An 11,053-nucleotide genomic window follows, 5' to 3' on the forward strand; every position below is an offset into this window, starting at 1 on the left:
TTGTCTTGTGATTTTAGTTAACATGCAAGTAGTACATGAATTTAAATTTTTGCCAAGAGTAGGAATTAATTTTGATTTCATCATATCATTCAATTTTCTAAAATTAACATGTCCTAGTCGCATATGCCATAAATCACAAGACTCAACAATATAAGTAGATAACATATCATCATTATTATTAACAACATTATTCTTGAATATATTCTCACAAAAATTACCCTTCTTTTTCTTTCTTTTGTTGTCATTACCATTGTGATTATCATAAGACTTATCAAAATCTCGATTTATTTTCTTGGAAATTTTGTTTGAATTTCCTTTCTCCATTACATGGACTTTTTCATGAGCAATTTGATTTTTAGTATCATCTTGTTTTCGATACTCTTCTTCTAAACGAAAGTGGTTACCCAATTGCTCAAGAGATATGTCATCTTTCTTATGCTTCATGGCTCTTTTGAAATCTTTCCATGAAGGAGGGAGTTTGTCTATTATGGAGGATACAATAACGATTTCATCCATATGCGTATTATGTTGTTTGTAGTTATTGACAATACGTTCAATTTCATGCATTTGTTCCATAACAGGTCTATTATCTACCATTTTATAATTATTAAAATGAGAAACAAGTTATACTTGATGATAACAAAATACTATTGATGGAATCATTTGTTCCATCAAAATTTTCTAATTTCACAAAATTAGAAGTCATTTCCTTGAGTGATGCAGCCATCATTACATAATCGAACCTAAAGATTGTGAGAAAACTTGAATTCTTGGGAAGATGCTGCAACACTTGAACAAACAAATGGTTGATGGATTATGCACGTAAAACCTCCAAAGCGTGTGTTACCATACTAACCTTTAGGTTCGATTCGCCCCCACCAATTTAAGTATATTGGATGCAAATGGAAGGAACAGCGAATCCCCTTCAGGATACTTTGGAAAACCTTGATAGATTTTGCACAAACACAACAAATGTATCTTTCAACAATATTTTACAAACTTATGTTTCCTACACTTCTCTCATGCATTAGAGAAATGGAGGATGATTTCTTGGATGAGAAAATTTGGATGGTGATTATGTTTTCAAGTGTCTCTATGTATAGAGAAGTTCATATCACTTGAGGGAAAGAAGTGCCTTTAGAGTTCTGTACGCGTTAACGAAAGGTTATGCAGTGTAATGGTTCAATAAAAAACTAAACAGCCGTGATAGCCTAGCGGCAACTACAACGCTTACTAAGCTTTGTGTCGTTCGAATCTTGGGAGGTGTGATTCTTCATTTTTATTTATACGCATCATATAAAATATGAACAAAAGTCACAACCACGAACCCATAGCAAATATACACAACCATTACACCAAATGACACTTTGTTTCATAAATCATCAACAATATTTACATAGTTAACCGTGAATTCTGATATTTTGTAAATATCATTCACATTTGACAAATCTGTGCTTCGGAGGCGGAGCATAGCAGAGCAAAGTGGTCATCCTGAAAATCAATATAGCAAGATAGGGGGTAGCAGAATGACCAGTATCGCTAAGGGAAAATATAAGTAATTTATACCTACACCTAGAAATATACAAAAATATAAACCAAATTAAAGATATAATTGATTAATTATCTTTCCATTTTTCATTCTCATGCCATATAAACATTATTTACAATGGATTTCAGAAACATATCATTTGTAGTAGGTATACCATTGAAAGGCTTAGATAAACTCATGGTTTTGCTACTCCAAAATGAAGGAAGGGAAGTCTAGAAGAACCTTTGCCTGCGATGAGAGTGAGTGACAGAAGGAAGAGGAGGAAGGGAATGGCGAGAAGGAAGGGAACAAATATGCAGAAGGAAGGGAACAGGGAAGGAGAAGAAGTGTGATTGGGTTGCTCTTCTATTTTAAAAAGGTAATGGAAGGTGTTTAATAAAAGATAAAGGAAGATGAGGGTTGTGGCTCGATTGCGATGGATTGTTATTCACGTGTTTTAGAAAAGGGAGGGGAAGGTGAGGGCTAAATTACTAAAAGCCTATGCCACTTATTAAAATATAAGGGTAAAAATGAATTCTCATTTGTAAAATTACGATTTTCCTCCAATAAAAAATTAGGAGTGAGTTATGACCCGCGATTTAGAGAAGAGGAAGAATGTCACTCTTCAGCCTGCTACAAGCGCGAAAGTTGTCTGCATTGCTAGTTGTCCTTTCGTCGCGTTGAGGGGTTGGTGACCTCCGTTATGCTGCTATCCCACTACTATCGCGTCCGATTTACTACTTAGGGTAAGAGAATTAATTATTGAGTGGTGAGAGGAGTAAACCTTGACCATTGAATGTTAATTGAATGGTTAAGATTAAAATAACCACCCATATACCTTTCAATAACTGTTAATAACCACCTGTATATGGCGAGCAACCTTTGGAAACTCTTGTGAACTACTTCAAAGAAGAGTTTTACGTTTGGGCTTGGAAGATGTCAATCATTCCCTATTTTCATATCCATCCTCAAGAAGGGAAGGAGATATTATTAGGACTACAAGATGAATGGGTAATAACTTTGAAGAATAAATGGTTAAGACAATTAGATAGTTAGAGGATGTTTAGATAAATAAATGAGTAAATAACAAACATCCCTGAGTTTTAGTGAAATTACTTAAATCATCTTTATCTTTTTTGTACCTACACAACTATCCTTTTATTATACATACAGTACACTGAATACCTCTACATGAGATATAAGTATAATCTTTTGAAACAAACGTGTGATGAATATAATTAAGTTAAATAAAATATGGTATATTGTAAAGATAGGTTCAAATAGTATAAGAATCAATATTTCTTCATTACTTTTGTTGTTTACAAAATACATCAATATATTTAAGGAGATGTTTAAATCACTCTTATACTACTTTAATTTGTAACAACCCAAAAATAATGAAGAAACGTTGAATCTTATACTATTTAGATTTCTTACTACAATATATCATATTTTGTTTAACTTAATTACAATTGTCGTCGTTTTTTAAAATCTTACACTTATTACTCTTGTAAGGGTAGTCATTATAACATATACATATAAATTAGGGGTATTTTGTGTAGTGATAAAAAAAGAATGCATTATTTATATAATTTCATTAAAATTTATTGGGTGTGAGTGTAATTTACTCTAAATAAATAAGAAGAAATAAGAGTAGAAGTGAATTATTTAGAGAATTAAAATTGTAATGCAAGAAATCCTATATGAGGGGTAAACCCATGGAGGAGAGATCTTTTACCTATTCTTAGTCTTCTAATAAAATTGTTTCAATTTATCAGTTAGTTTTACCAAATTCTCAATTATGTTTGCACAGTTCCCAACAAATTGACATAATAGAAACTCCTCTAACTAGGTATGTCACATGTGTACATAATCATTCATAAATCAACAGAGCAATTGGTTGTGGGTGGAAGAGGGGGATCATCAACCAAATTCATTGCAGGAATGGGCATATCTTCTTGTCCTACAGTGATATCCTCATAAACAAATCTAAGGGACAAAGTATAAGAAAATATTAGGTCAATATAATTATATGCTAAATCTTAAGAAATATTCAATTACCTTTGTATTTCCACAACAGTAAATTATGATAAAGCATAATAAAAATTCAGTTACCCTCGTATTTCTGCAATAGACTGAGGTACACTTCCACAAGTGAAATAAAATTGTAATGACAACAAAACACCAAATATTCTTCAAAGACATTTGTTTTACTGAGAAAACAGGAAAAAAACTATAACCCAGAAAAAATAAAAACAATTTATAACAACAACAAAAATATTGGTTGAGTTGCGGACTATGTTGCTCTCTTCAAAACATTTTGTAATACTGTCAAAAATTGTGCAAGTAAACTATAAAAAACGATGACGTCTAAAGGATAAAAAAGTCCAACTCATTGTATTGGATACTTACATATGGATAATGTCACTTTGTATAGCTACTACCACTCTAAGTACTACTGGAAAGAAAGAGGCCTAGAATACTTCGACAGAGAATAGGAGGGAAAAAGAAAGAGTAATTAAATTGTGTCTCAATTGGCATGCCTTTTATGAAGTGGGAGAGCCTTTATTTAGAGGTTGAGATCATAAATCGTTAGAAAAATCAATGTCTCAAAACACGAGCTTATCCGAAAATGAACAGTGGAATTAAGATGAAATAGATTAGTGCATATCTTAAACGAGTCAAACTTAACTGTTGTCAATCGTGTACTTATTAGTTTCTAAAAGTGTTTATTATTTTTTATTCGTAAAAAATACGACACAAAATATGAAGAAAAAACATATATGATCAATTTGTTCTATTCGCTCGTGGAGGACTAATAATCAATTTGTTCCTGCATTTTCCTGCCATTTGACATGGCTTGACACATTTGTAGCATAGAAATAGTTCATCAGGGTCATTTCTCACGGGTGGTTGTCTTGCAGTGAACTCTAAAAGGTTCCAATTTTTATTATGATTGACGAGGTTCCTTATTCATATTGTGATTTGGATTATGTGAAATCCTTCTAGACATGAGGAACAACTTGTCAATCATAACTATGGACACTCATTTTTGTCCTCCAAAAAATCATTTTTTTACTATCAAAATATTTTTCAAAAACATTATACATATATATATTCAAAAAATGAACAAATAATAAAAAGGTAATAGGTTTCTAGAAGTCTATGTCATCATCAAAAATTTAAAAATAAAAGAAAAAGAAATAGAAATATAATAGGTTTTTAGAAACTTATACTATTTTCCTCTAAAAACAAAAAAAATAATTTATAAAGTGACTTTTTATTATTTATTTTTATTTTTCGAAATTATATTTTTTTAAATAAATAAAATATGGTCAAATCTTTTCTATTAATTTTTATAATTAATTTTGAATTTATAAAAAAAATAAAAGCTAATGAAATATTCCTAGGATAATACTTTTTCAATCTTTTCAGAAAAAATAAAATAACTAAGTTAAAACTAGAAAATAAATGGATCATATCCCTTAAATAAAAAAAAACTTGGAGATAATTTGGTTGACAAAATTTTAAGGGTATGTTATTTGTTGATCGCTATAAATAGATGATTAATAGGGGATTCAGAAAAAAGGCAAAAAATCTAGAAAAAAGGAAGAAAGCCACAACTTTTTTTGAAAATTCATTTACATTTTATTCCATGAGGCTAGGTGTGTCCTAAGAACCATGAGCTCGTTTTTCAGGTTGTCGGATCGACCAACTAACTTAGCATCATTGTTGAGCAACAGTGACGGAAAATCACGCATCGACATGTTGTCCCATTTAAGTGAGCACCTTTGTAGTGGATTCGGACCTCCGTGTGAGGGTGGGATCCTGTGCGGTTGAGTACACAACTGAAGTCGTGTGCTCCCCCGATCCAGCCAATACCAGCATGCCACATAGACCCTCTCTCCTTTTCCGTCCAATCAACTCATAATGGTCAATTTGGACATGATACGTTTTCTAGTTTCACCTACATTTCCCTCATCCTATGGGAAACTCCCTTCCACATATTATGTATATTTCCTCTCTTTCTTTATTTGTTTTATTAAATTTTTTGCTTTAAAGTCTTAATTATAAAATAAATCCAATTTTAACAAATAAATCATAAATAAATCTCCTAATAATGTTATGTAAGGAAATAAAATAATAAGGAAACCATATATTTTTGCTATAATATTTTAAAGGATATAAAAATAACAAAAATTCAAGAACACCCATTTTATATAACAACTAACCAAAAACCTTTTTTAAATTAAATAAATATTATTAATAATTAAAAATAATAAGTAAAATTTGTTTTTTCTAATTAAATGACCATTAAAAAATTATTACTTTTTTGAAAGTACTTTCATACGACAATTTTTATTATCAATGTATATAAAATATACAAGGGAATTAATCAAATATGGAGTAGGATCGTGGTATCACTTCTCGTTCTCGTATCATCTTCGAATGGTCGTCTTACGATACTTCTATTCATTCGATTAAATTCTCAAATTAACAATAAAAATATTTTTCTTAATTTAATTAATAATGGACTACAACAATAAAACCAAAAAGGCATCATAATTATTTTCAAATATCTTCTTAAGTGGTAAGGACATTAACTTCTGATGTTTTATCCTTCTCGGGGATAATATTTAACTATTTTCAAACCTCTTTCAGATGAGATACAGTGCGGAAATTAATTTTTATTGCTTCATCCTACTTGAATGGGACAAGATTTTTAATATTTTTAATGTCTTTAAGATGGGATGTGGTGCAGATATTAATTTATATTGTTTCACCCTTCTTAACAGAGATAAATACAATTCGATCATTTTTTTGTAAGTCAAACAACATTATCTTTTAAAAGAAACCTAAAACTACATAGTCTTGATTCTTTAAAGAAATTAGGAATATACAAAATTAAGATTATTTCTTGTCAAATACAAACTTAAAAAATAAATATTATGTTTTTTTATAATTTAATTTTAATAAATTAAGATAATTTAATTCATGCAATTAGCTAGGGCATTATTATATTACGGACGAACAAAGTGTTGATACCTTCCCCGATCTCAAAACTCAAAACTCTTATATGAAAGACCATTTTACCTTAATTTGGGATTAAATTGAGTTTTCCACATTTTAACCGCAAAATATGTTGTAGCGGCTCCCATGATGTCACATAGCCGACAATCGCGGCATGACAATAATAAGTACTTGAATTGGCTTATCCAAAGGCATTCCCTCATATATTATTTTATAAACAATTTTTGTAGCTCATGGGATTGAGCCTACAATAACATATCATTAGTCATCTAATACTTAAGGTAGCAGCTCATAGTATAATTTTAATATCAACTTTCTCAATATTATATTTATTCTTAAGTGTATCTCATATATTTTTGACAGTCATATATGCATTGTAATAATCATAATAATCATCATACAAGTCATTCAAAATAAAAAATTTACACAAAAATCATGTTCATGCCAAAGTATTAATTCTATAGTCATTTTATCATGTACTTCTTTTTTAACTTTCTCAAACACCACAGGGATATTAGTATTCATAATATTAACTACTTTTCTTATAACAAGGAAAAACATCATTTTTTTTTTGTCAACCTTTGAAACGATGTCCATCAAACCAAAAAGGTTTGTTTATGTTGAATTCGTAGCATTTATGTCAAATCAACATGAAAATAGAAACATAACTGAACCTCATTTGTGGTTAATAAAGGCTGCCCTTCTAGCCTCATAAGGGTTTGTTTAGAAGTTGGATTTTAAAGGGGAAAGAATGGAAAATGAAGGCTTAGGAGCCATGAAATACACTTATGAAATGACTCTCAAACATTCCATTTTCCTGCATTCTCCTTCAAAATCCAACTTTCAAACAAACCCTAAGTGGAAACTTATGCACCGTAAATCCAGATATTCCCTTCTCTGCCCAAGTAATGACACCCTGTAGATCAAGAAAATAATGGAAACAATAAATTAAAATTAAAATTAAAAGTATAACCCTGAAGCTTGCATGCAAATCTTGTGAAAATATCCATGGCACCGATTAAAATGCAATACAAGTAGAGAAATAAAATACAATACAAATTAAAAAAAATTCCACATGGATGATATTCCAGGGATGAAAGTTGATCTATGGTGTCAAATTAAATATTAAAAAGAGAAAGCTTTGGTACCTCTATCAGAACAAATTGTCATTGCTTAAAAATACCAATTAGCTTTTAGCTTTTATAACATATTCAACGACAACGACTTTAAACAAAAAGACAAAAGGAGAAGCTTATGACTTCAGTATTTTTTGGACAATATCATGCCTAACATGTACGAAGTGTTGTAGGAACACATTGGTAAACAAGAAATAGTTCTGCTTACAAAGCTCATAGAGTAAGAAATGTGCCTCTTATGGCATGAAGGGATATATTATTTTATTGTGTGAATTATATAACTTTTGAATGAAGAGTTATTAATGAAATGATAAGATTTTTGAGAAAAAATCTATATATAATGCTTGATGGAAGCATTATAATTATTAGATAAGACTTGAAATATTGTTTCTATCTCTATCCAAAAAGTTTGTCTTCATCGGTCATCAATAAATGAGAGCATAGAAAGAAAGAGAAAGAGATAGAAAGGTATCTTTATTGCAAAGAATAACACACAACACTTAAAAGAGGATCGTGTCGTCATGGATAGAGGTAATCTACAATCATTCTTATTATGCGAAAGCTATAAATTCTTAAGATTTATTTATACATGATTTATATGATAAAACTTATATGTGATATCATACCTTGGTGCTTAAGAACTTATGATTTTTCATTAATGATAATTTGATCTTAAATGATGTTCATGATAATTTGATCTTAAATGATGTTTTGAAATAAGTTCTTCTTAAATGTTTACCGAACTCATATAATTATTTCTGTTGCATTATAGTAATAAAAGGTGTGCAGAAAGAAAACATATCATTATCATTGTGCATATAGTCTGCACTTTTTATTGCACTCTTTATATTGAAAAGAAAGGTAATAAAATACTATATATGTTCATAGGGAGGGACTGTTTCATTTACTTTTTGTGTTCTACTTTTGGAGAGAGTGAAATTGTACAAAAAGTTTGTAGAGTAATAATAGTACAGTACTCTATTTTACAGAACATGAATATATTATTAGAGTGAACATGTATTATATGTATAACTTAAAAGTATCCCATCATAAATAAACGTTATGATCTACACTCTAAATTATACTTTATTCTTCAAATATTCTTAACATATATAATGTGATATATGTGTAAAAGATTTTTGAGGAAACCGTAAACACCGTGTATATATATATATATATATATATATGACTTGAAACAGACATATACATATTTACTTATATATATATACATATTTATATATAAATAACATTAAAAGTAAAGTAGTATATATATATATTTATATTATATTATATTATAGTTAACAGAGAAAAAATATATATAATATCATATTTTTTTTATCACAAAAATTATAATATCAATGTAAAAAAAGTGATATAACTTTTTAAAATAAAATATATTAAAATAAAATATTCAATACTAAAAATGCATCATTTAATTTGAAAATGCATCATTTAATTTGAAAAAAAAGTTATAAAAAATAAATCAATATTTTATATTATTTTGTTGAATACTATTGAATAGGGATATGGAGACGACAACTTTTTGGGACAGAGGATCTCAATCCCATTTAAGATGGTTCGTAATGTTGATAACATAGCCTAGATCTGGTAACTTGACATAAAAATACGAAAGATGCTTGTTCTAACGGTGTAGATTGTAAGTGTAATAATGTCAAAGTAGTTTGTTTTGCTTCCAAAACATTTTAGTATTTGATGGACTCAACACAACCAGCACAATTCAATACTCTACCAAAAATGCAGCAGAAGTTTAAATAATTAACCCATTTTGATGAGTCCCATCTCAATTTAGGTTGTGTTTTGTATTACTGAAAATAGAAGGAATGAAAATGGGTGGAAGAAAAAAAAAGGAGGAAAAGTAATTTTCCCTTGTTTGGTTGACAAGGGAAAAGAGGAGGAGAAAAAAAACGTGGGTCTCATGTTAAAAATTCTCCCATCACAAATGTGAGTGGAAAAGTGGAAGGAAAACATATTTTTTATGGAAAAGATTATAATACCCTCATTTGTGTTATCGTATTTTTCTCTCTTCACTTATTTTCTCCTTCCTCACAAAAATAAGAAGCAATCTCATTCTCTAGCTTTACACATGCAATCTCCCTCTAATTCATTTTCTCTCTTTTTCTAATTACAATCAAAGAAAGTAATTTCTTTCTCACTTGTTCTACATGTAACTCCATTTAATTTTTTATTTATTTATTTTATTATTTTTGATTCATGAAATCTCCCTCTATCTATTTTATGTCATGCAATCGCCCTCTAAAAATGATCCATTGTTTTCTCAAAGTGTTGTGTTCCTTTTCTTTAACAATTTTTTCCACCTTAAAATTTATCCACCAGTATCTTCTTTCACTATACATTATTTATTTATTTAAAAAATAATTAGATTTTAGTTTTGATGTAGAAAAATTGGTTTACTTTCTATAGTAGAGAATATTAGAGTTATATGTATCATTTCTTGTCCCTAGATTGAAGGAATGTGATAGATAGATTTGGAAAGATATCTTGTATAATTTCTATAAATCCTTATGTATTAGTGAATTGGTTTTGCAAAGTTAAGTTTTTCTAGGCCTTCAAATCCTAGTGATTTCATAGTAAATCTTTTATACGATGTACATTATGTGTTTGTTAAAATGCCTGAAATAGAAATTTAACTTGGGTACTCATAAATTTAATTTGGGCATGCAAATCCTTGTTTTTTTGTTTATGAATTGTGTGATATTGTTCATGAAAGTGCAAAGTGTCAAGATAACACTATTAGATTGTCTATATCTTGATGAAGACAAGGATTAGTGAAAGCTTAAAGATAACTCAACAAATCAACACATCAATGACTCAAGAGCTTCATGTCTAGACTAGAGTCATAAATAGAGTCATCATTAATAGTCTTAGATATGTGTCTTAGTTATTGAGTCTAGGTTAGGTAAACCTAGATGCAAATCTCACAAGTCCTAAAAACAATCATATCATTTACATGACACATGCCATCTAGATTATTATATGTTCATGCATTAATCATACATGTTATTTGTGCATCTTAGACATAACATAATGGTAAAACATGTATAGTTGATAAGCAAAACATATAGGTAGTTTACCATTTAATCTCTTAGCTGGAAAATATGCCACTTAATCGATTAAGCAAGGCGTTAATGGATTAACGTGAAATCAGTTTTAACATATAACTGAAAATATAATTCAGTTATTCTCAACAGCACATTAATCGATTAAAAGGGCAATAATCGATTAACTGGGTGTCTAACAACTTTTCTATATAAATTGTGTTTTTACACCATGCTACATACATTCATACATTCATTCATTTTTAGAATTGCTAAGTTGC

This window comes from Lupinus angustifolius, chromosome LG06, assembly GCF_001865875.1.
Source record: "Lupinus angustifolius cultivar Tanjil chromosome LG06, LupAngTanjil_v1.0, whole genome shotgun sequence".
Taxonomy (NCBI): Eukaryota; Viridiplantae; Streptophyta; class Magnoliopsida; order Fabales; family Fabaceae; genus Lupinus; species Lupinus angustifolius.